The sequence below is a fragment of the Lygodium microphyllum genome, chromosome 4 (genome assembly GCF_053477565.2).
Source record: "Lygodium microphyllum isolate KBCC chromosome 4, Lygodium_microphyllum_v1.1.10, whole genome shotgun sequence".
NCBI classification, from domain to species: domain Eukaryota; kingdom Viridiplantae; phylum Streptophyta; class Polypodiopsida; order Schizaeales; family Lygodiaceae; genus Lygodium; species Lygodium microphyllum.
Window position 1 is genome coordinate 9459358 of NC_141138.1, and position 20326 is coordinate 9479683.

Sequence of the window (20326 nt, forward strand, 5' to 3'; positions counted from 1 at the left end):
CTCAACCTTTGCCTCATTGTCTCTCCTTACTCTCCTATCATTACCTATTCTGTGTTTTGCTATTTGAAGGCTCCAAACTGCTACCATATTTGTGTTTTCTCCTTCACTTGGCTTCCCAACAATCTCCACATGCAACACAACCACTCACAAACTGATAAAAATCAATACAATTTCTGATAGAGAGAGACGCAAGTAGAAAGACAAAAAGAGAAATCTGTATTATATTTTGAAGGAAACAGAGGAGTAGTAGATAGCACAATCAAAAATTACACTTTGATGCGGAGCTCAAACCTCCAAACATTCCTTCACATATGTTTTCATGTCCTTCATCCCTGGCCAAAAGAATGAGTTCTTGACTTTACGATCTAATACTAACTATGGTTTAACCTTCAATGTTCGATCTTCTTTTCCATATTGTAGTAAGGAGAACAATACTTCTTCTCCGCCTGCGTACAAAACTCCTCCCATGTGTTATGCCCTAATAAAATCATATTGAACTTTTCTCTGATATGTTTGTAGATATGATTTTTAGGCCATTTAAAGTGTTTACATAAAAAAAATTTAACACTTTTTTTTAAATCGTGTAGTGCTTTTTGTGCTTTCTTTTCATTTTTAGCAGATTTGCATGTGAGTGATGATTTGGGAGGATCGTATCAATTTTGGCGCACACATTTCTTGGACAACGCATTGTTCTTGGAAAAGCCTATTCTAGACGCATAAAGCCCTTTTGAAAGAGACGTTGAATGAACAATTATCTTCATCATCTTCTTCTCCCAAAATCTAAGATTAAGACTGCGATGAAAATAAATGTGATTGCGATTGTGAGCAAAAGTGAGATTGAGAGTGAAATTGTGATTCTTTCATGTACATGAAATCAGCTCGAGGGTGGTCGGGAAGTTCGAGCTCCGCATTGGAGTGCAATTTCCAATTGAGCTATATGTTGCTCCTCCATTACCTTCAAACTATAATACATATTTCTCTTCTATCTTTCTACTTGCATCTCTCTATCAAAAATTGTGTTGATTTTTATCAGATTGTGACTACTCAAGTTGCAAGTGGTGTCATTAGAGAGAGATTCCAAGATCTTCATCATCGGCGGCTCATAACAATCGTGTTTCACTCCCTCTATTGTTGTCCTTCATCTCTAGTGTCTCTTTTAACATTCCATTGCCAACAGAATTGTGTTTTGCTCCCTCCAAAACATTACTTCACACATACTGCCACTTGATCAATCATGACAATGCAGACATCTATACATACAAACACTTTTGATATGTGCCTCAAAGTATATGCCCAATAGTGATGAGTCATGTCATCAATAAAGGTAGCAAAGTACAAGTATCCTTCAATGGATTGCACATGCATGGGTCCACAAACATCACTATACATAAGCTGTAATTTTTTATCAATATACATAGACTCACTTCTCGGAAATGAAGCACGATGCACTTTGCCAAGTACACAATTCTCATATACATTGTGAGTAGGTGCTTTCAACAAAAGAAAATCAAACACCATATTTTTGCTTTTTAGGCAAAGCAAATTGCCATAATTAAATTGACCAAACCGAGCATGCCATAACTTAGTGTCATCGACAACGGTGACATCAACCTATAACGCATCCTCTGATGCTCTCCTCTCATATAAATCAAGCTGATAGAGATCATTGTACAATGTACCAGTGACATTGAGGGCATCCCCATCACTAAAGTCATAGACAATGCATTGATCCATGTGGAATTTAGCTATAAAACCAGCACATGCAATGGCTGAAACTGAAAGCAGATTTTTCTTTATGCCTAGCACAGACAAGACCCTTTTAAGCATGACAGTTTTTCCATCTACTGCAATAATGGGAATCTAACCAATGCCTTGAATTGCATACAAAGAATTATTTGCACATACAACGGATCCCCCCTTTTGTACATTTGCATATGATACAAACAAGTCACAATAGGATGTTATGTGCTTCGAAGCTCTACTCTCAAAATACCATGACCTGCAAATTTCAGCCACTGAAAAACCATGTTTATGTGAAGAAGAATCATACAAACAATGGACAAAAAAAGAATAAGACCAACCTTGCTTAATGTGTTGTTGCCTCCTTCGCACTTGCTGAATTTTCAGCAACGCTCATGCCCATTTGTTTCCTCTTTTCACTTGCCATCCTCTTTCTGCATTCTTCAATAAGATACTCCTTTTTTCTACAATAATTGCATCTCTTTTTTTTAGCACCATCATCCTTGGTGCTTGTGGAGTCCATGGAAGAAGCTGGTTTGCCTCTACCCTTTGAGATTGAGGGCTGCCATATGTCAAGAAAGGAGTGAACAACCAGAGGGACAGTAGGGTTTGCAACGAGAAACACACAATGTATGTGGCAAACACTGAGAAAAGAAGAGAAAATCAGATGAACAAGATGATGAACGTATGAAATAATGAAGTGAATCTGATACAAGGATATCGTACCACAAAAGATGCCCTCGAGCAGGGGAGCCTACCGAAAAAGCCTCAAGTCTACAAACGCTAGGATGATGAGGTGTCACTTGGTGCAAGGAGACTACCGTCAAAGAGGAGTCTTTGAATCTACAAACACAAGGATGAAGACTAGTGCCTAGAGCAAGAAGACTACCATCAAAGGGTGAGGAGCCTATAAGTTTGCAAACACATGCATGATGAGCTGATGCTAACTGCTAGGAGTGACACCAAGTGTGGCGGAAGCGCCAGAAACTAAAAACACAAGTATCAACAGTCTCTCATACTCACGCCGAGTGGAGGAGAAGGTCGTTAGTTGAGGTGAAGATCCCAGATGTGGTAAACGCCAATGGTTGGAGCCCCTTCATTGCCAAATGCAAAATGGGTGGAGCCACTTGACTGCCAAACACAAGATACAAGGGCTACAATCTCGCACTTGGACGATGGAGGTAGACACTAGCTAAAGGAGGGCAAAATATGTCAAACACAAGGAGTCCACCCTCAGGATGTTGTCCCCATGATGAAGGGATGGTCGCCACCTGGAGAGAAGCACCAAACGCAAGGGGGAAGGGCTCAAGGAAGCTATCGACTATGTGTGGGAAGAAGCCCCAACTAAGTAAGAAGCCACTACTTCCATAAATGTAGCCCAAGGAAGCTAGAGACTGGCACCTGACAACAAGGATGGAGATGGTGGAAGGAGAGGGGAGAGAGAGAGATGGTCATCTCACGAAAATGAGTGAGTGAGTGGTATGAAATGAACGAGTGGTGTCGAATATATAGGCACAAACAGTCTCCAGTCTCCCCCTTGAAATCTCTTGAACAACACTCTGACCCTCTCAAAAAGACCTAGAAAGCTTTTTTGGGGATGAAATGGAAACCAAAAATGGGAATTAAGAAAGGAATTTGTACTGAATGATGTGGTTTCTCAACACCATGGCTCCCCTTTGTCCCTGTAGCTCACTCCAAATGTTTGATTATCCATACTTATGTTAGTGATTCACCCTTGATTGCTAATCTTATAATAACAATGACACCAATGCAACAAATGTGTATGCCTCCGCACTACTATTGCAAGTAGCAAAGTGTAGTGGCAAAACTCTAATAAGAGTCAGCTAGGCCAGTCAAGACAATAGATACAAAAGAGATATCAAGAATTATCTCATTTGAAAGCTGCTCCATGATGTCTTTGACACAAGTAACATATGCATCCATGGAATCACCCTCTATCATGTACTCCATCTCTATTGTTTGGAGTCTATTGTGCATCCTTCTTGTGAAATAATGCATCCTGAGCAGCCTGCTTGCTGCACATTCAGCAATTGTCTGACCTTTATTGCTTATTGTCTTATGCAGCAGCTTGTCAAGTGCTACACAACTTGCTTGGAACGCTACCTCCAACAAGGGCCATCCAACCTGTCACCAGCCATCTTGTCTCATGCACCATGTCCCAAATCTCCTGTCTCTTGTCTTGCCTACATCCGACAATTGTACCACGCAGCTTGTGCATTGATAGTCACGCGTTGGACCTATGTGTGATGGATTGGTTGCACCTATCTCATTAGTACTTTGTGTTGGGAATAAAGGGCCATCGTGCCTTTTATGCGTGCACAGGTGTGAACACACCCTTAGCACATTTGTACTTTCATATATATCTATCTAAAACCTAAAGAGGGACTAGTCATTGTACCGAACATCAAGTGTCGTGCTCACTCTCCTTTCTACTCCTCTCTACTCTCTGTGTGTTATCCGTTGTGTTCACTCTCAACTCCGTCAAACTAGTATCAGAGCACAGATTGTGCACGCTTTCCAAGATCAAACCAGTTGACGACAGGCAGAAGACGTGACAATTGTGCGAGGGTAGGTCGACGGGAACAGGCAACCAACCGGCAGATGTTGAGCGTGTGGCAACACGCGTGCAGCAGTACGTGACGGGACCAGTCCTGCAAGCGTGACAGGGCGGCAGTCTTGGCAACAAGGCAAGCGCAGGCGCAGCGCGTCGGGCAGTGTCGCGGTTGCTGTGTGGTAACGGGACCAGCAGGGCGTTGACACGACGCACAGCTAACGAATGGGGAAGTCGACAGGAGCCACGCGGCCAGATCAAGCGCTGTCAGACCTGACGGGTCAACGGACCCATCACTCCCTATTTCCATTTTTTCCTTTTCTTTGCAAAAACCATCATCTTCTTCAAATTTTTTGTTTGAAACTCCTCTCTCTAACCGGAGATCATGCGCTCAAGGCACAAAACTCAAATTTGTGCAACTTTGAGCCCAAAAATTTGGGGCTTTTTCACATTTGACCTCGTCTATGCCTGGCAAAGATATTCAAGTCAAAAATTGCAAACACTATGTGTGGTGACCTCAATTAAATTGGGGATTTCGCCAAATCTGTCAGAATTTTGCTCTTTTGAGTAAAATTTCTTGACATTGGATGCCGAGAAATTTGGGGATTTGTCCAAATTTGATGCAAGCAAGACACAAGAATGATATTTGTCTCAAAAATTGCATGAATTTGTGACATTTTGGCTCCAACATTTGGGGCTTTTCATGTACATGCAAGAATTGGGCTGAAATTTACCCAATTTCTCTACATTGATGCATATTGGACCCTGAGCAATTTGGGGCTTTTGCTGTTTGGGCGAAATTTATGCGCCATTTGGTCATTTTATGTACATGCGGGTTTAATTCCATGCAATTTGGACACCTAGCACTTGGAAAAATGTGGGGGTTTTGCTGAAATTGTTCTATTTTGGCAAAATTGGCCTATTCTATGCATGTCAGACACGTGCAAATGTATGGTAGATGCTTTGAGCACAACAATATTGGGGATTTTGATTGTGTGTGTCAAATTTTGTGCCCATGGGAACATGTACAACAGAAATTGCAGCTTAAATTTGGGACTTCACATGTAATGTGATGTATTTGTCCTTGGAACGAACTGTAATCAGTTGTGGAGTGCTATAGCACAAGGTCTAGTACTTCTGAAAATTTATTTGCAGATCTGAAATTTCTGCTTCTACCTGGCTATTTATTGCTGGTTGGTACTTGTTTGTACCTTGGTCACTTGTGTGACAATTTGGGCCTCCATTTGCTGAATTTTTTTGTCACGTTTGGGCTGGAAATCATGGCTGGCAGGAGTGACAGCAGTCATCTCATGCACGTTAAGAAGCTTGAAGGAGCACATAAGTTTGCAGTCTAGCAAAAACAGTGCTACAGTATCCTATTGCAGAAGAAGCAGGCAAGGCCGATTAAGACCAAAGGGGCAAAGCCCGCAGATATGGAACAGGAAGACTGAAATGAGTTGAATGACCTTGCCCGCTCAACCATCGAGCTATCGATTTCTAATGCCTTGTTGTTTAACATTGAAGGTTTGGATTTTGCCTATGCTATTTGGACTCGGCTGGAAGAACTATATGCCCAGAAGAGTGCCGCAAGCAAAGTTTACTAGCTGAAAAAGCTTATGGATTTACGTATAAAAGAGGGTACAACAATGTCTACTCACTTGAGTGAGTTTAACTCCACTTTCAGCCAGCTGATTGCCTTGAAGTTCATGATTGATGAAGCATTTAAGGCTACGTTCTTGCTTTGCACTCTGCCAAAGAGTTGGGATACATTCAGGACTGCTATGAGCAATTCTAATGCGATACTTCTGTATGCTAATGTAGAGAGTACTCCACTCATGGAAGAAATGAATCGGCAGAACAATGCAACCAGTAAGTTTTCCAATGTTTTGCATACTAGAGGCAGATAACAACAGGAAAGAAAATCTGATAGTAAGGGACGCAGTAAATCACGTGGTAATGATGTTGAATGCCATCATTGTGGAGAGAAGGGTTAACTTAAACAAGACTGCTACAAATGGAAGAAAGAGAAAGGAAAGAGCAAGAAGACAAATGATAGCAAGAAAGAGAAGAAACAGAGTTAGCCTAAGAAGAGCAGTCTCAAAATTGAAGAGGTGAATGTAGTCACTCATGACAGTGACAGTGGGAATGACATACTCTTTGTCTCATCACACTTTAGTACACATGCTTTACTTGCAGATATGGATGATGACATGCACACTTGGATTCTAGATTCAAGTGCTTCCTTTCATGTCACCCCTCATCGTGAGTGGTTTTCTAACTATACAAGGGGTAGACATGGTGTTGTCCATCTTGGGGACAATTATGCATGTGACATTGCAGATATTGATAGTGTGTAGTTGCAGCTTCAATATGGTTCTATCTTCACAATTCAGCATGTACAGCATGTACAGCATGTACCTCAACTCAAGAAGAGCTTGATTAGCACAGGGCAACTAGATGACGATGGATTTCATATCACCTTTGGTGATACAAAATGGAAGATCTGTAAGGGATCTAGAGTGATTGCAAGAGGTTGTAAAAGTGATACATTGTATCCTCTCCATGTATCTAGTTAGCGTCACCATGTTGTTGCCATGACCGAGCAACCAAGTGTTTCTTTGTGGCATGGCCGGTTGGGACACATGAGTCAAACATGAATGAAAGTGCTTTCTCATTTGGGTTACTTGTCTTGTCTTCATTATGTTGATTTTAAGCATTGAGATCGTTGGGTTTATGGTAAACATACACAGACGTCTCATAAGAAGTCTCTTTTGCTAAAATCTTCTCCTCTCGAGTTCGTACATTCCGATGTATGTCAGATGCCAGGGTTATCTTTAGGGGAAAAGGAATACTTTGTCACCTTTGTCGATGATGCTACATGAAAGGTATGGGTTTACCCTATTCGTAGAAAAAACAAACTCCTTGACAAGTTTCAAAAATAGAAATTCCAGAACAGCAAGCTGAAAATGGAAATTTGCAGGCTCAACAACTAGCAAACAATGATCATTGGGTTAGGAGATCGTCTAGGGCTACTAAACAACCTGACAGATTTTTTCCTGCTGCAAATAATATGGCTGAATATGTCATGTTGACAGACTATGGTGAACCGTCTTGCTTCAAGGAAGCAATGGGCAGACAGGACAGTAAGAAATGGTATAAAGCCATGTTGTTAGAAATGGAATCTCTTGAGAGAAACGGCACTTGGGACATGGTGCAGTTGCCTAAAGGGTAGAAAACACTTCCATGCAAATGGGTTTATAAGATAAAGGTCCCTTCTGGTTCCTCACCAAAGTACAAAGCAAGATTGGTTGCAAAGGGATACAAGTAGAAGCAAGGAATTGACTTTGATGAGATCTTCTCTCCTATAGTCAAGATGACTACCTTGAGAACCATTTTAGGCTTGGTTGTAGCTGAAGATATGGAGCTCATACAGATGGATGTAAAGACTGCATTCTTACATGGTGATGTGCATGAAGACATATATATGCAGCAGCCTGAAGGGTTTGTGGAAAAAGGGAAAGAAAAGATGATATGTAAACTCAAAAGGAGTTTGTATGGGCTGAAACAAGCACCAAGAGAAAAGTATCATAAGTTTGATACATTCATGCAGTCTCAAGGTTTCCATAGAAGTCAAGTGGATCACTGCTTGTACACCAAAAAGGCAACAGATGGCAGCTTGATTATCTTGGTCTTATATGTAGATAACATGTTGATTGCTAGGACGCATACTCATGCCTTGAACTCACTGAAGCAAAGTCTTCATGGCAACCTTGACATGAAGAATCTTGGTGATGCAAAACACATTCTTGGCATGCGAATACTCAGAAATAGATCGAAAGGATTACTCTATCTATCTCAGCAGGAGTATATCTCCAAGGTTTTGTAGCATTTCAATATGGAGGGGGAGAAAACGATTGGGGTTCCATTGCCTCCATATGTGAAACTCAGTGCAGAGGACAGCTCTACATCTGATTATGAGAAGGCTGAAATGGCCAAGGTACCATATACTTCAGCTGTGGGCAGTTTGATGTATGCAATAGTTGCTACACAACCTGACATTGCCTTTGCAATGGGAGTGGTTAGTAGATACATGGCAAACCCTGGTAAAAAAGCATTGGGAAGCAGTGAAAGGTATTATGAGATACCTCAAAGGCACAAAGGATTTGTGCAAATGCTTTGGAAAGCAGAAGGGATTTGTCGTTGGCTTTACGGATGCAAACTATGCTGGTCACGCAGACTGCAGAAAGTCCACTTCTGGGTGGGAGGTTGTTGGGAATAAACGGCCATTGTGCCTTTTATATGTGCACGAATGTGAACACACCCTTAGCACATTTGTAGTTTCATTTATATCTATCTAAAACCTAAAGAGGTATACTAGTCATTATACCAAACATCAAGTATGGTGCTCACTCTCATTTCTACTGCTCTCTACTCTCTCTGCGTGTTATCCGTCGCGTTCACTCTCAGCACTGTTAGAGAGGCTCCGTCACTTTGCAAATTTGGCATCACGCTTCTAAACGCCATGTGCTTAACAGCTCCATTTCATCACACAATAGCTCGTTCTCCACGTCATGCATCCACTGTGCACGCCAAATAGCTCATGTCTGAGGTGTTGATAGATGTGTTGATATCACATAAGGCCTGATATGTCTTGCCACTTCATGCATCACCGAATAGTTTGCATGTGCTCTCTTGATGCTCAATAGTCTCACACATTAATTTATTATGTTTAAAAACTTCATCATTCAAGAGTAGGCTTAAGAGTTCTAGGTGAAGTTCAAAGATAAAGAATTTATACTTCAAGGCTAAGGAACTTGAAGAAGGAAGCAATGCTAAGGGAATAAGGCTAGTTGATTCACATGTGCTTTCTTGATTTCTTGGTTATTTTAATTCAATATAAGAAAATTTTATTTCAATTTTAATAAAGTAAATGTCGTACCCTTCTAGTTTAGTTAAGTAGCTTATTTTAGACTACGATATAAAAGGCAAGAGGGTGCCAATGTAACACATCTTTTGCACATTTGTAAACTTCTCCATTATTGGAGCTTGAGGATTGCATACCTCCCTACCAACATTAAGGGTGGATACTCAATGCCCACAACTGCAAGCGATTACGCACAAAAATTTTGAGCCTTTCCACATTAAGCTTAAATTTCACAAAAGTTCAATAAATTAGGGCTTTTGTGAAATTTTCCCAAATCTATCAACATTGAGGCCAATTACACCTTCTACATGACATTCGTGGGCATTGGATCTGTTTCAACTGTAAATTCTTTTTAACCTTTAGCAATTTTGCAAACAAATTAAAATTTTTTTGCTTTTTCTTTGCTTTATTTTTGTGCAACTATTGCATTTGTGTTTGGATAGCTGCCTGTCATAAATACCGGCAATTTGCGGCAAGGTATGGCAAGGAAAAATTATTTGCTCAATATGTTTAGGGACTCCGATAAATTGGATGGCACTAATTATCCAATGTGGGCATACATGATACTCTTATTGCCAAGCAACTTTGCAGTTATGTATGTGGTCTAGAGGTTAGGCCTGCAGGCTGAGCTACACAGAGTGTTATAGGTTCTTCTAGCTCATTCATTGTCACTAGTGCATCTTCTGCTCTAGCTTCTCTTGTGCCTCGTACTATAGATCAATTGAGATGGGATGGACGTGATGTTCAAGCTCATGCTTTGATTGCACTCTCATGCAAGTGACAAGTTATCTTGCATATTCGATTGTGTATAATGGCCAAAGATGCTTGGATAAGCTTGTTTCACTATATTAGGTGCGCAATGAGGTTTGTTTAGGCTATTTGCAAGGCCAAGTTCAAGACTCGATGGTACATGAGGCTTCGCCACCTTGTGAGCAAAGTGGCAGCAATTGAGAAGAGGTATGGATCTGATACAACTATTAGGTTAGGGTTCACCAGCACACACATGCACATACACACACTCTCTCACAATGAGAAAGTGAACAGCAAGAGAAACGAGTGCTAGAATGTCATATCCACTATTTGAGAATGATATGAAAGTACAATCCATAAGGTACTAAGTACCACACCCACTAACGAGTGTCCACACAGGGGAAAAACCCTTCTCCAACTAGAAGGTAAAAAGTACCCGTAGATAAGGAAGAATTCACACCACAATTTAGGAGAAACACAATAAGTGTAACAATAACTTAGGACATGTACGTTGGATATCCTCATCACTTCCCTTGGACATGCACCACCCATTCCATCCACCTCTCAAACACAAGGATATCCATCCTCTACTTATGGTGTGCCATCACACAGTCCATGGATCACTCCCACACATGAATTCTCATCCTTTGCCTATAGTGTCTCTATCTTCCCTCCTCGAGCTAATCATGTCGTTACAAGGTCCCGCACCCACTTATGGATCCAAGGTGTACACATCATGCATGCATGGTAGGCACTCTGGGCTTTCATTTCCAAGTGTACTCCACTAACCCACCTTACCCACCCTACCCATATCATTCCTCCCTCAACACTATCACTCCTCTTGCTACGGCCAAGAATGCCTTTACGCACGGGACTCGTTTCAGCAATTAAAATTTCACCACCTTGTCTAATCTAATGCAACAAGTGCTCAAGTCTCAGGGTCTTTCAGACCTATCTGTTGGTTTAGAGCCTATGCCGAGCTAGCCCAACTTCGCTATATTCCTCAATGAAGAGCTTGCAATGCTATAGCAAATGTCAAGTTAATGCAAGGGTTGCTTCCTAAGTTTCATCCCAATTACAGCACTTTCCCCTAGCATCCCATTGGTGAAGTCCTCTCCTTGACCGCTATGTGGCCAAAGATTGAACCCAACCTATTAGTATCGATTATGAGTTGCATGAGTTTTCTATTAAGGAAGAGAATGATATGAAAGTCAAGTTGGCTAAATATAGGTGGTTGCTTACCAGCTTTGCCACTACTGGCTCCCTAATGTCGAATGACAATCATCTTACATTTTTCTTAAACAAGCTCCCTTCTAAATACTTTCACTTTATGTAGCACATGACTTCGTTGCCCCAATTGCCAACCTTCTATCAATTTGAATCCCTATTTCTTGTGTTACACAAGGCTGCATGACCAAGTCCAAAAGAAGTCCTCTTTCCCAATTTCATATTCAGAGGGAACTTTGGTAACCACTTCTCCGAAGGGGACCACCAAAGGTGGCAAGAACTCTCTACCTAGAAGGCAACTCAAACCAAGAGTGGGATCCCTTCCTTAGATGGAACCAAAGAAACTAAAAACATCTAGCAACAACATCCTAAAGAGAATAGGTTTTGCACACATCGCCAACGTTTAAGCCATGTAGATGAGTGTCATACTAAGAACCAAGGTCTTCCAACTAAGAAACCACAACGAGCCACGACTGCACTACCTGCTCCTCCTCACACATATGCCGCTATATTCCAACCCCCTCCTCCCCTGCACTATATATTCCAACCCCCTCCTCCCGTGCCCTATAACCTTTGCATCCATTTGAGGGTCTTCTCCTCCACCCCCAATTTAGACCCTTTTCCACCTCAACATGAGTTTCATTGGCAGAGACCTACTGATGGCCATGCGTGCTAGTATAGGCCACATACTTAGGCTAGCACAGTTTGAGTACTCTAGGCTAGTCTCCCATTCCTTAGCACTCTTAGTTCCTTAGACTAAGGAGACGAACCCATAGGCTATAAAGAAATGTCCTAACATAGAAACTCAAATACAAGCATACGACAAACCACAAACTGAGAATAAAACACAATTAGGGTTCGGGTAACTCAGAGACAATGAACAAAAAGAATAATGAAATGAATCAATCTAAATAGAATACGATGCTCGTGCACCAAACATATTATGCAGTGAATGAATATTGACCCTCAAATTCCCATGTCTCGAGAACCAAGGCAAAGAGTATGAGCTGGAGAGTGTCTCGATAACCAGGGCAGAGTATGAGCTAGAGAGTGTGTTGTACTCCTAATGGATCCGGAAACACAACAAGGCAACCTCTAAAGGTCTCTCGCAGCAGCAAACAAAGCACTCGATTCCAAATCAATAACAAACAAGCCAAACACAGAGAAAACGGAAAACTCAAGTCTAGATGATGACATGAGAACCTCACAAAGTGTCCTGACAACAAAACGCAAATTTTGTGATGGTCTGAAGCAGGGCACCAGCTGATCCAATGTAGAGGGCAGCAAAGAAGTGCAAAACGCAGCCAGTTGTAGGCGACTCGTCTAGGGCAGCAAGCATGAATAGAAGATGGCCACCATTAGCAAATACAACCTGCTGGGGCTGCAACAACAGCTATAGGTAGTAGACTATGATGAAAGACTGGTAAACAAGCACTAGATGGTAGATGTTGATGACGGACAACTCTGGCTCAGATGTCCTTGTGAACAACGTGTGGATAGCAAAGCTTCAGCACTTGCAAATTGCAAAAACGGGATTGGACTGAATGGAGGGCAGCCAATCTATTTATAGAACATTTGGGTCCTCCCAAATTAAGGTTTGCATGTGGAACACAAAAATTCTCTAGGACCACATTTCTTTTTAATAAAAGGTTTAAATCCTTTAATTAATTTGAGCCCTGGGGCTGATTTAATAAAGCTGCTGCATTTTTAGCTCGACATAGGCTACTTAAGCTTTTAGGATTTCCTTCTTTCGCCTTCCGCTGCATTCACAGATTCCCACATTCCTTACTTTGTTAATCTTTCATTTTAGCATTCCTTTTACTTTGCTTTGATTTGCAGCATCTCACTATGAAGCTCTATTTTGCAAATTCTAATCTCTTTTGTAAGGTTTTTTATTTCACTCTACGACTAACATGCAGGTTTGTACCCATCTTTTTTAGCTTGGAGACCTAGGAACCTCAGCATTCCTTTCTGATTTCATCTTCCATGGACACTTACCCTTCTACCAACATGGAGACTTCCCCTCCCAAGGCAAATCTTACATCTCTCGATGATATCACAATGGTAGCTTCTCCCAAGCTCCTCCAACTAAGGTGCTTCATCTTCATTCTTCATCATGGTTTTCAACACCACACAAAGACGGATATTAGGTTCCTCTTCCTCCTTCGATATCAACACCCATGGTTAAATGGGGATTCCTACCCTTCATTGGTACCTATATAAGTTCTGGCATTTGTGCAGTCACTTCATTTAGGTTTTCGCATTGAAAGTCCCCCAAAACAGGCTAGGCACTCATATTATGGGCACTTTTCAGTAGAATGCCCACACAATGGGAAGCCACCCTAGACTTGCTAAGGCCTATTTGTAGGCCACCTCTCCACACATTCTAACACTTCTTCACTCACTCTTCCTCATTCTTCATCATCTTCTAAGCTTTAGCTCTGTTGTATCAGCTTTTCTTCACATAGCATGATTCAATTCTTTATCTTCTTCTTCTTTTGTGTCTTCGGAGTTTCTCTTCTCTATCAGGGTTTGCCATACACACTCTATATTTCTCCCCAGAAACCCTACTGTCTCTCTAGTTTGTTGCATATTTGATCTGGTATCACAACAATAGGTGCTCAAAGAGTAGTGACGATCCTCTATATCGAAGAAGGCAAAGGCAGGTTGCAGGTTCGCATCATCTACTGGTCTTCCCTCTATTTTCCCTACATCACCGAGAGATACCCTTCTCTTCTTCTCCCTCCCACCCTCCCTTTTACAGTTTGACACTCTAATGCTATGGCTTCTCCTAATAGATAGTCCACTCGATGCTCCTACTACCGCAAGAATGGTCATAACATTGAAGATTGTTGACTTCGACCTTTGCTCCCTACACCATTGGAGTATATGCGTCTACCACCAAGCACTCCTTGTACCGCATCTCCCTTCTGGGCCACAACAATCATTCTGCATCAGCTTTCAGGGTACTCTACTTAAGGCAATAAGATGCATCTGATGCACACTAAGTCCTCACAAGCAAAAGGAGGATCGATTTGTCACTACGACATCCTAGAGAGTGCCACAATGCGAGCATAGGTTTTCCCCCACCTATTTTCAACTCCAATGGCTTCCACGGCCACGGCCTACCATTTTATAGTATGCTCCACTCAAAGATAGTGATTGTTGGATACTGTCTGATCGTCTATTTGGTCCTTCGAGAGACAATGGCTATTCGACACCTTCCATTATCTCGACTCTGCAATTCGCTCCATTATGGAAGAACGATTGGCGCCCATCCTTGGCTCAGTCTGAGTCTATCCTTTCCCCATTCTTGCCTATTTAAGTCCGAGAAACCACCTCTAGGAGTTCTTCAACATCCTTGGAACCCCCAAATATCTTCTTTGACATGGCCGATGGCACTTCCTTCATCATCATATGTTTCGAAGTTTGTGATCCCTGAGTTTTTAGATTCCCTACCTATTGTAAGCGGGATGCAAAGGGGGATATTCTTTCCTTGCCCTTCGGGAGGGCTTCTACTTCTTTGATATCAAAGGGGGTCCTTCCATCTCCATTCTCAAAAGGGGTATCTATCGGGCTGAAAATGCATTCCCTGACTAAAACAGCCCCAAAACAAACTTAATTAATGGATAAACCTATTATTTTAAAAAGAAACGCAATCCTAGAGAGTTACTGCATCCAACATGCAAAACCCTATTTTGGGTGCCCCAAACCTTCTATAAATAGACATGCAACCCACCACTCTTCCTTAATCTCGTTTTTGCAAGTTTCAAGAGCCATATCTCTATTGTCCACACCCCATTCGCCAAGGACATCATGGTCAATGCTTCCCCTAGTCATCGGGTACTAACTGGAGCTAGATTCCAACCTTCACCTCCTGTTTGCAGCTGTTGCCTACAATTTGCTACATGTTTGATGCTGACATCAACATTTGAAGTTGTCACGATCAGCCTGGAACTATCGCCCTAATCTTCTCTCTCCTCTAAATGCTGAATTTTTAGTTTCTGGCTGCTGCCCTGACATTCCCTCACCTCTGTCTATTGCATTTGCACCTAAAAGCTGTCATTCAAATTTTCTCTTGCCTCAGATACCTGCGTTTTTAGTCTTTCTCCCTTCTTCATTGCCATCTGCATCAAATCCAGCCTTTCTTGGCTGCGTTCACTAGTTTTCGACACTCGAAGGTTGCCTTTGCTTGCGATTTGGGATCCATTTGGAGTATGATATACTCTACAACTCATAACCTCTACCTTGATCCCAAAGATACGAGAGTTTGAGGTTCAGTATTCACTACATAGTGTGCTTGCTACATGAGCACTATATATTCATTATTCATTCACTTTATTATTCATTGTGTTCACTATCTCTGAGTTACCCTAACCTTAACCCTAGCTGTGTTTTGAGTTTATCAATTTGTGCTTTGTCGTACAATTGGTTTTGTGCTCTTTGCATTTAAAGCATTTATTCACAGTATCTCCCCCTCAAGAAGTTCTTCACCCACCATTTACTCTTTGGGGATGGCTATCTTCAAGCAATCATTTTTCTTATTGATACCCAAGATCTTCAGATACTGCCTAGATCAGGGCCTTGGAGTTTTAGATGCAACTTGGTGACAAGGCCTTCGAATTTCTTCTAGCATGGAGTTACAAAGCTAGTGGCTTCTCTCCCACGGTGGAGTTGGAATCTACAACTCATCCTGTCTACTATTCCTTACTATAGGTTAGCTTTCAAATGGAAATCTTGGATCTCATGAATCTTTTGCTCTTCCTTCTTACCTCTCTTCACTCCTCTTTTTCATTCGTTTTGGGCTTGAGAGGGGGTGTTAAGAAACCACTTCTTCAGTACAATCACTTCATTTAGGGTTTCCCACTAACAATCCCAAAATGGACTAGGCGCCCATATTATGGGCACTTTTTTAGTAGGGCGCCCACACAATGGGGAGTCACCCTAGATTAGCTGAGACCTATTTATAGACCACCTCTCCACACATTCTAACACTTCATTAGTCACTCTTCCTCATTCTTCATCATCTCTAGGCTTCGCCTCCAATGTATCAACTTTAGTTCACATAACATGATTCAATGCTTTATCTTCATCTCCTTTTGTGTTTTTTGAGTTTCTCTTCTCTCTTAGTGTTTGCCGTACACACTGTGTTTCTCCCCACAAACCCTACTATCTCTCTAGTTTGTCGCATGTTTTGACAATTATCACCTTCATAAACACACAACAATAGCACCTCCCATTGAATGTGATCAAGTGGTTGCTAGCCCAAGTTGCTTGATACATGATCTCGAAGGCTTGCTTGACACCTTGGCTCATGGAGGCACATTCCATAGTCCAAAGTACAAACATCATCCCTTTATATGCCCATGAGCTAGTATAGCGGAGTGGATTTTGACCTCTAAACCATCATTAAGTGTCATTGCGTAGCCCCCAATTTCATAACTTCTTCATCTTCAACCATACCAAATAGGAGATTTGTTTGGCAAACCCTATAGTTTCACCACAAGTATATATCTAACATCCTAGAATGTGAATGGCCTCCACTTCAATGAAGTGCAAGGTCCCAAGAAGCTTATCATTCAACGCGACTTGTTGCCAACCCTTGCAGATCACACCGACATTCTCACTCTTCAAGAGCATAAATATTCCATGGATGCCCATTGTCAGAGTGCAGGAGTATGTACTCAATTTGTTCAAGTCTATCACCCTGCTTGTGAGATCACGAGACTATCATTGCAATAAGAGCCTTGTGGGGATTCCTACATAGGTATCTTGAATGTCCATGCACTGATGGAGGTTCTGGCATGGCCAAGGTGGTGGCTTGACTACCTTAGTCAAATTCTTAGATTATTGGAGGTGACTTCCACAACCTAGAGACCTTAAGAGGATCAACAAGAGAGAGACACTGACTTTCAAGGAATAATAAATGTTGAACAGGAAACCTAGGAGACTTTCATTTTCGCAATAAATACCCAAGATGTTTGGAGAGACCCAATTTTTTATATACATAATGCCTACTTAGACTTCTCTCTGAATTACAAGCAATTGGGAAGCCTCCTAGAGCGGCTAGACAGATTCTATGTTGATCAATGGAGCAGTTCACAAGGAGGCATATTGAGCAATTGGCAAGGACCACATTGTCGGATCATATCCCATCCTTCTTTCTATGCACCTGCTTTATCCCTTGACCCACCTTCATGGGGATTTTGAATTCGAATTATGAACAAGAGGAGCTGCATAAACAAAACATGTAGCTTTTGGCCAAACACTCGACGTGGGATGTAGGGATGGCAAAGAAAATGACATAAACCCTAGGATAGTCATGCAAGATTTATCAAGAGGTAGCCCTTTGTACATGAGAAAAGTGCTAGGAGAGGACACGATAGCAAGATTTCGTAGCCATCCAAAGGCTACTACAAGCCTCTCCCAAAGGCCACACCCTCCATGCCTAGGATTTGTCGGTACAAGGAGCTCAAGTGAGCCCAAAGAATAGGAGAGTAGAGTTTTCTTTCTACACCTCAACCATAAACTTAGCATGGAAAAATGACTCCATATACAAAGATTTTTTTCAAGTGCACGAACCTATCATCTTGGGAGACTAGATTCATAGCTTTCGCGATCACTATGCGAGAGAGAGAGAGAGAGACCCTAGAGAGAGAGAGAGAGGACGCGTAGCGATGGTGCCCCTGCGTCGTGCCGCCCTGCCATCGCCTGGTCCGGCACGCCCAGCTGTCGCCTCGATCTGCGTTGTCGCAGCCTGAAGACCTGCCTGTCGTCACCCCCCCGTTCGCGTCAGCACCATCGTCGCCTCTGCTCGTCTGTCATTCGCGTCTTGTCAGCATCGTCGACGCATGCACCTCCGCCTGTTTTTGCCATTCGCGTCTGCTCCCTGCGCCACCAGCGGAATCCCTAGCGTCCTCTTCCTGACGCCCTGCTCCTGGAGCCGTCAGGAGCAGACGCCCTGCTCCTGGAGCCGTCAGGAGCAGACGCCCTGCTCCTGGAGCCGCCAGCGCGTCCTGCTCCCGGCGCCCTGTCCCTGACGCCCTGTCCATGGTCGCCTGCCACTGACGCCCTGTCCCCGGACGCTGCTGACGGATCCCTGCCCAGCACCCCAGCCTGTCCCGTCCTGCCGTGGAGACCGCCAGGCCTTTGTTTCGCCCTTCTGCCCCTGCACGGTGACAGGTAAAGCTCCGTTTTCATTAGCTGTCCTTGCAGAGTACACCCCTGGACAGCGCCTCTGTACAGAAAAGAGGGAGAGCGAGAGAGCGGGCAAGAGAGAGGGTCAGTCCTCCTTCGAGATCAAATCATCATACATGATGGCTGGTTTGGATCTGGATTTCATAGATGAAACAGTGGCAACACTTGGCTCAGATTCTGATGCTGAGGAACCTGAGGATATGGTTCCGTGCAACGAAGAGATGCCCCCTGGTCCCAACATCCAGCCTGCGGGTAAACGTACCAAGCATACTTCGGAAGAGATAGGTGTTCCTCAGGATCGTTCCTATGCTCAGGTTGCTTCGGATTCTGTGGACTCTCAGGAAGTTGACTGGGAGCATTTGCTAGAATTTGCAAACACTTTGCTTGGCGATTATGTTCAACATAATCAGGAAGTCTTTTCTGACTCTGCACCTGACGATGTTCTGGACGCCACCGTGGACCCAAAAACTGTCCTACGCTCCTTTTCGGTATTTTATGATCGCGCTGTGATACTCTTCTTCACTGGTCAAATCCCGTTGCTTTCCCGTATTCGCCAGTGGTTGCACGGTCTGCTACAAGGGGAATGTGTTGAAGAGATTTTTGTTGGCTCCCGGGGTTTTTTTGAGGTCCTGTTGAAATCGGAGACGCACCGTGCTGCTCTCCTGTCTAAACTTCCTTTGTTTTTTGAACGCCGGTTGGTTCATGTGGTTCCATGGCGTCCAATGGCAGATTTTCAGCGTCTGCTGCAACGTGAATGCCCTGTGTGAGTAGAGGTGGAAAATTGTCCGGCTATTTATTGGCCACTATTGAAGGATGCTATGGCCGCTGTGGGCACTGTTCTGGTCCCTCCCAGTCTCAAGGCTGTGAATCGCAACCGCTTGTGTATGCTATGGGACACTGCAAGAAAAAGGCCTGCCTGGTTACGCCTCAATTGCTCTGGCATGCACCCGTTACACTTTCGTTTGAAATGGGGCAATTTTGCAGGGCATTGCTTTTCCTGTGGACAGTTGGGGCATTTTATGGCCGAATGCCCGGAACAGCAACACACTTCCGATGTTGGCCATGCTGCGCCGCCCATGGAAGATATGGTGTGTGATGCCCCGTCGCTGGATGCTACCCATCAGCCCCAAGCTCTGGCCAAAGGTAAACAACAAGTTTCGGGTCTGGATTCCCGTGCCACTAATTGGGTTGAAGTACGTGCAAAAAAAGGCAACAGGGTTATTGTTGGCATGGAGAACACTGTGCCTACTACCTCACAAGATTCCATGCGTACATATATGCGCAGGAAGGAAATGTTGTCTTCCGAGCGCTCTGCTCCTGCTATGGTTTCCTCTGCCCCCCTTCATCAGCCCGCCAGGAAAATGTATTCGGATCGTCCAAAGGGTCCCCCTGCTAAGCTGGCATTTGATACCAGAGGTAATGTCATTATCCCGTGGGACCGTCGTTATCCCCGTTCCACCCCCAAGCCAGCAGATATGCCGTCTACTTCCAAATCTGGTCCTCAGAACTCTTTTGCGGTGTTGGCGGATTTCTTGGACGAGGGAGTCCTGGACATTCTCGCTGACAAAGTCAAATCGAGGCAAGCTGTGCCTCGTACCTGATTTTGTTTTGAATACACATGAAAATAGCCACGTGGAATGTGCGAGGAATTTGTTCTCGACACAAGCAACATGCCATGTGGACTGTATTGCATGAAAATCAGTGGGATGTCCTGTGCCCTGTTGAGCACAAGAGTCACGGTGAAGCCGGAAAAGTGGTAGATTGCCATGGCTTTCGATTGTTTTATGCAGGGACACAGGCCATGCATTATTCGGGTGTGCTCATGATTGTACATGACAAATATCAGCCTGTTCTTATTAAAAATGATGTTCATGGCCGTTTTTTGGTGATTGAAATTTTATTCGAAGGGGAAATCT

The 20326-nt window shown here is 43.1% G+C and overlaps 1 protein-coding gene across 2 annotated transcripts in view; it reads right to left on the reverse strand.

Annotated features, from left to right (window-relative positions):
- Positions 1-20326, reverse strand: part of CSTF77 (Tetratricopeptide repeat (TPR)-like superfamily protein) — a 196636-nt gene that overhangs the window by 83566 nt on the left and 92744 nt on the right. The window lies entirely within an intron of this gene.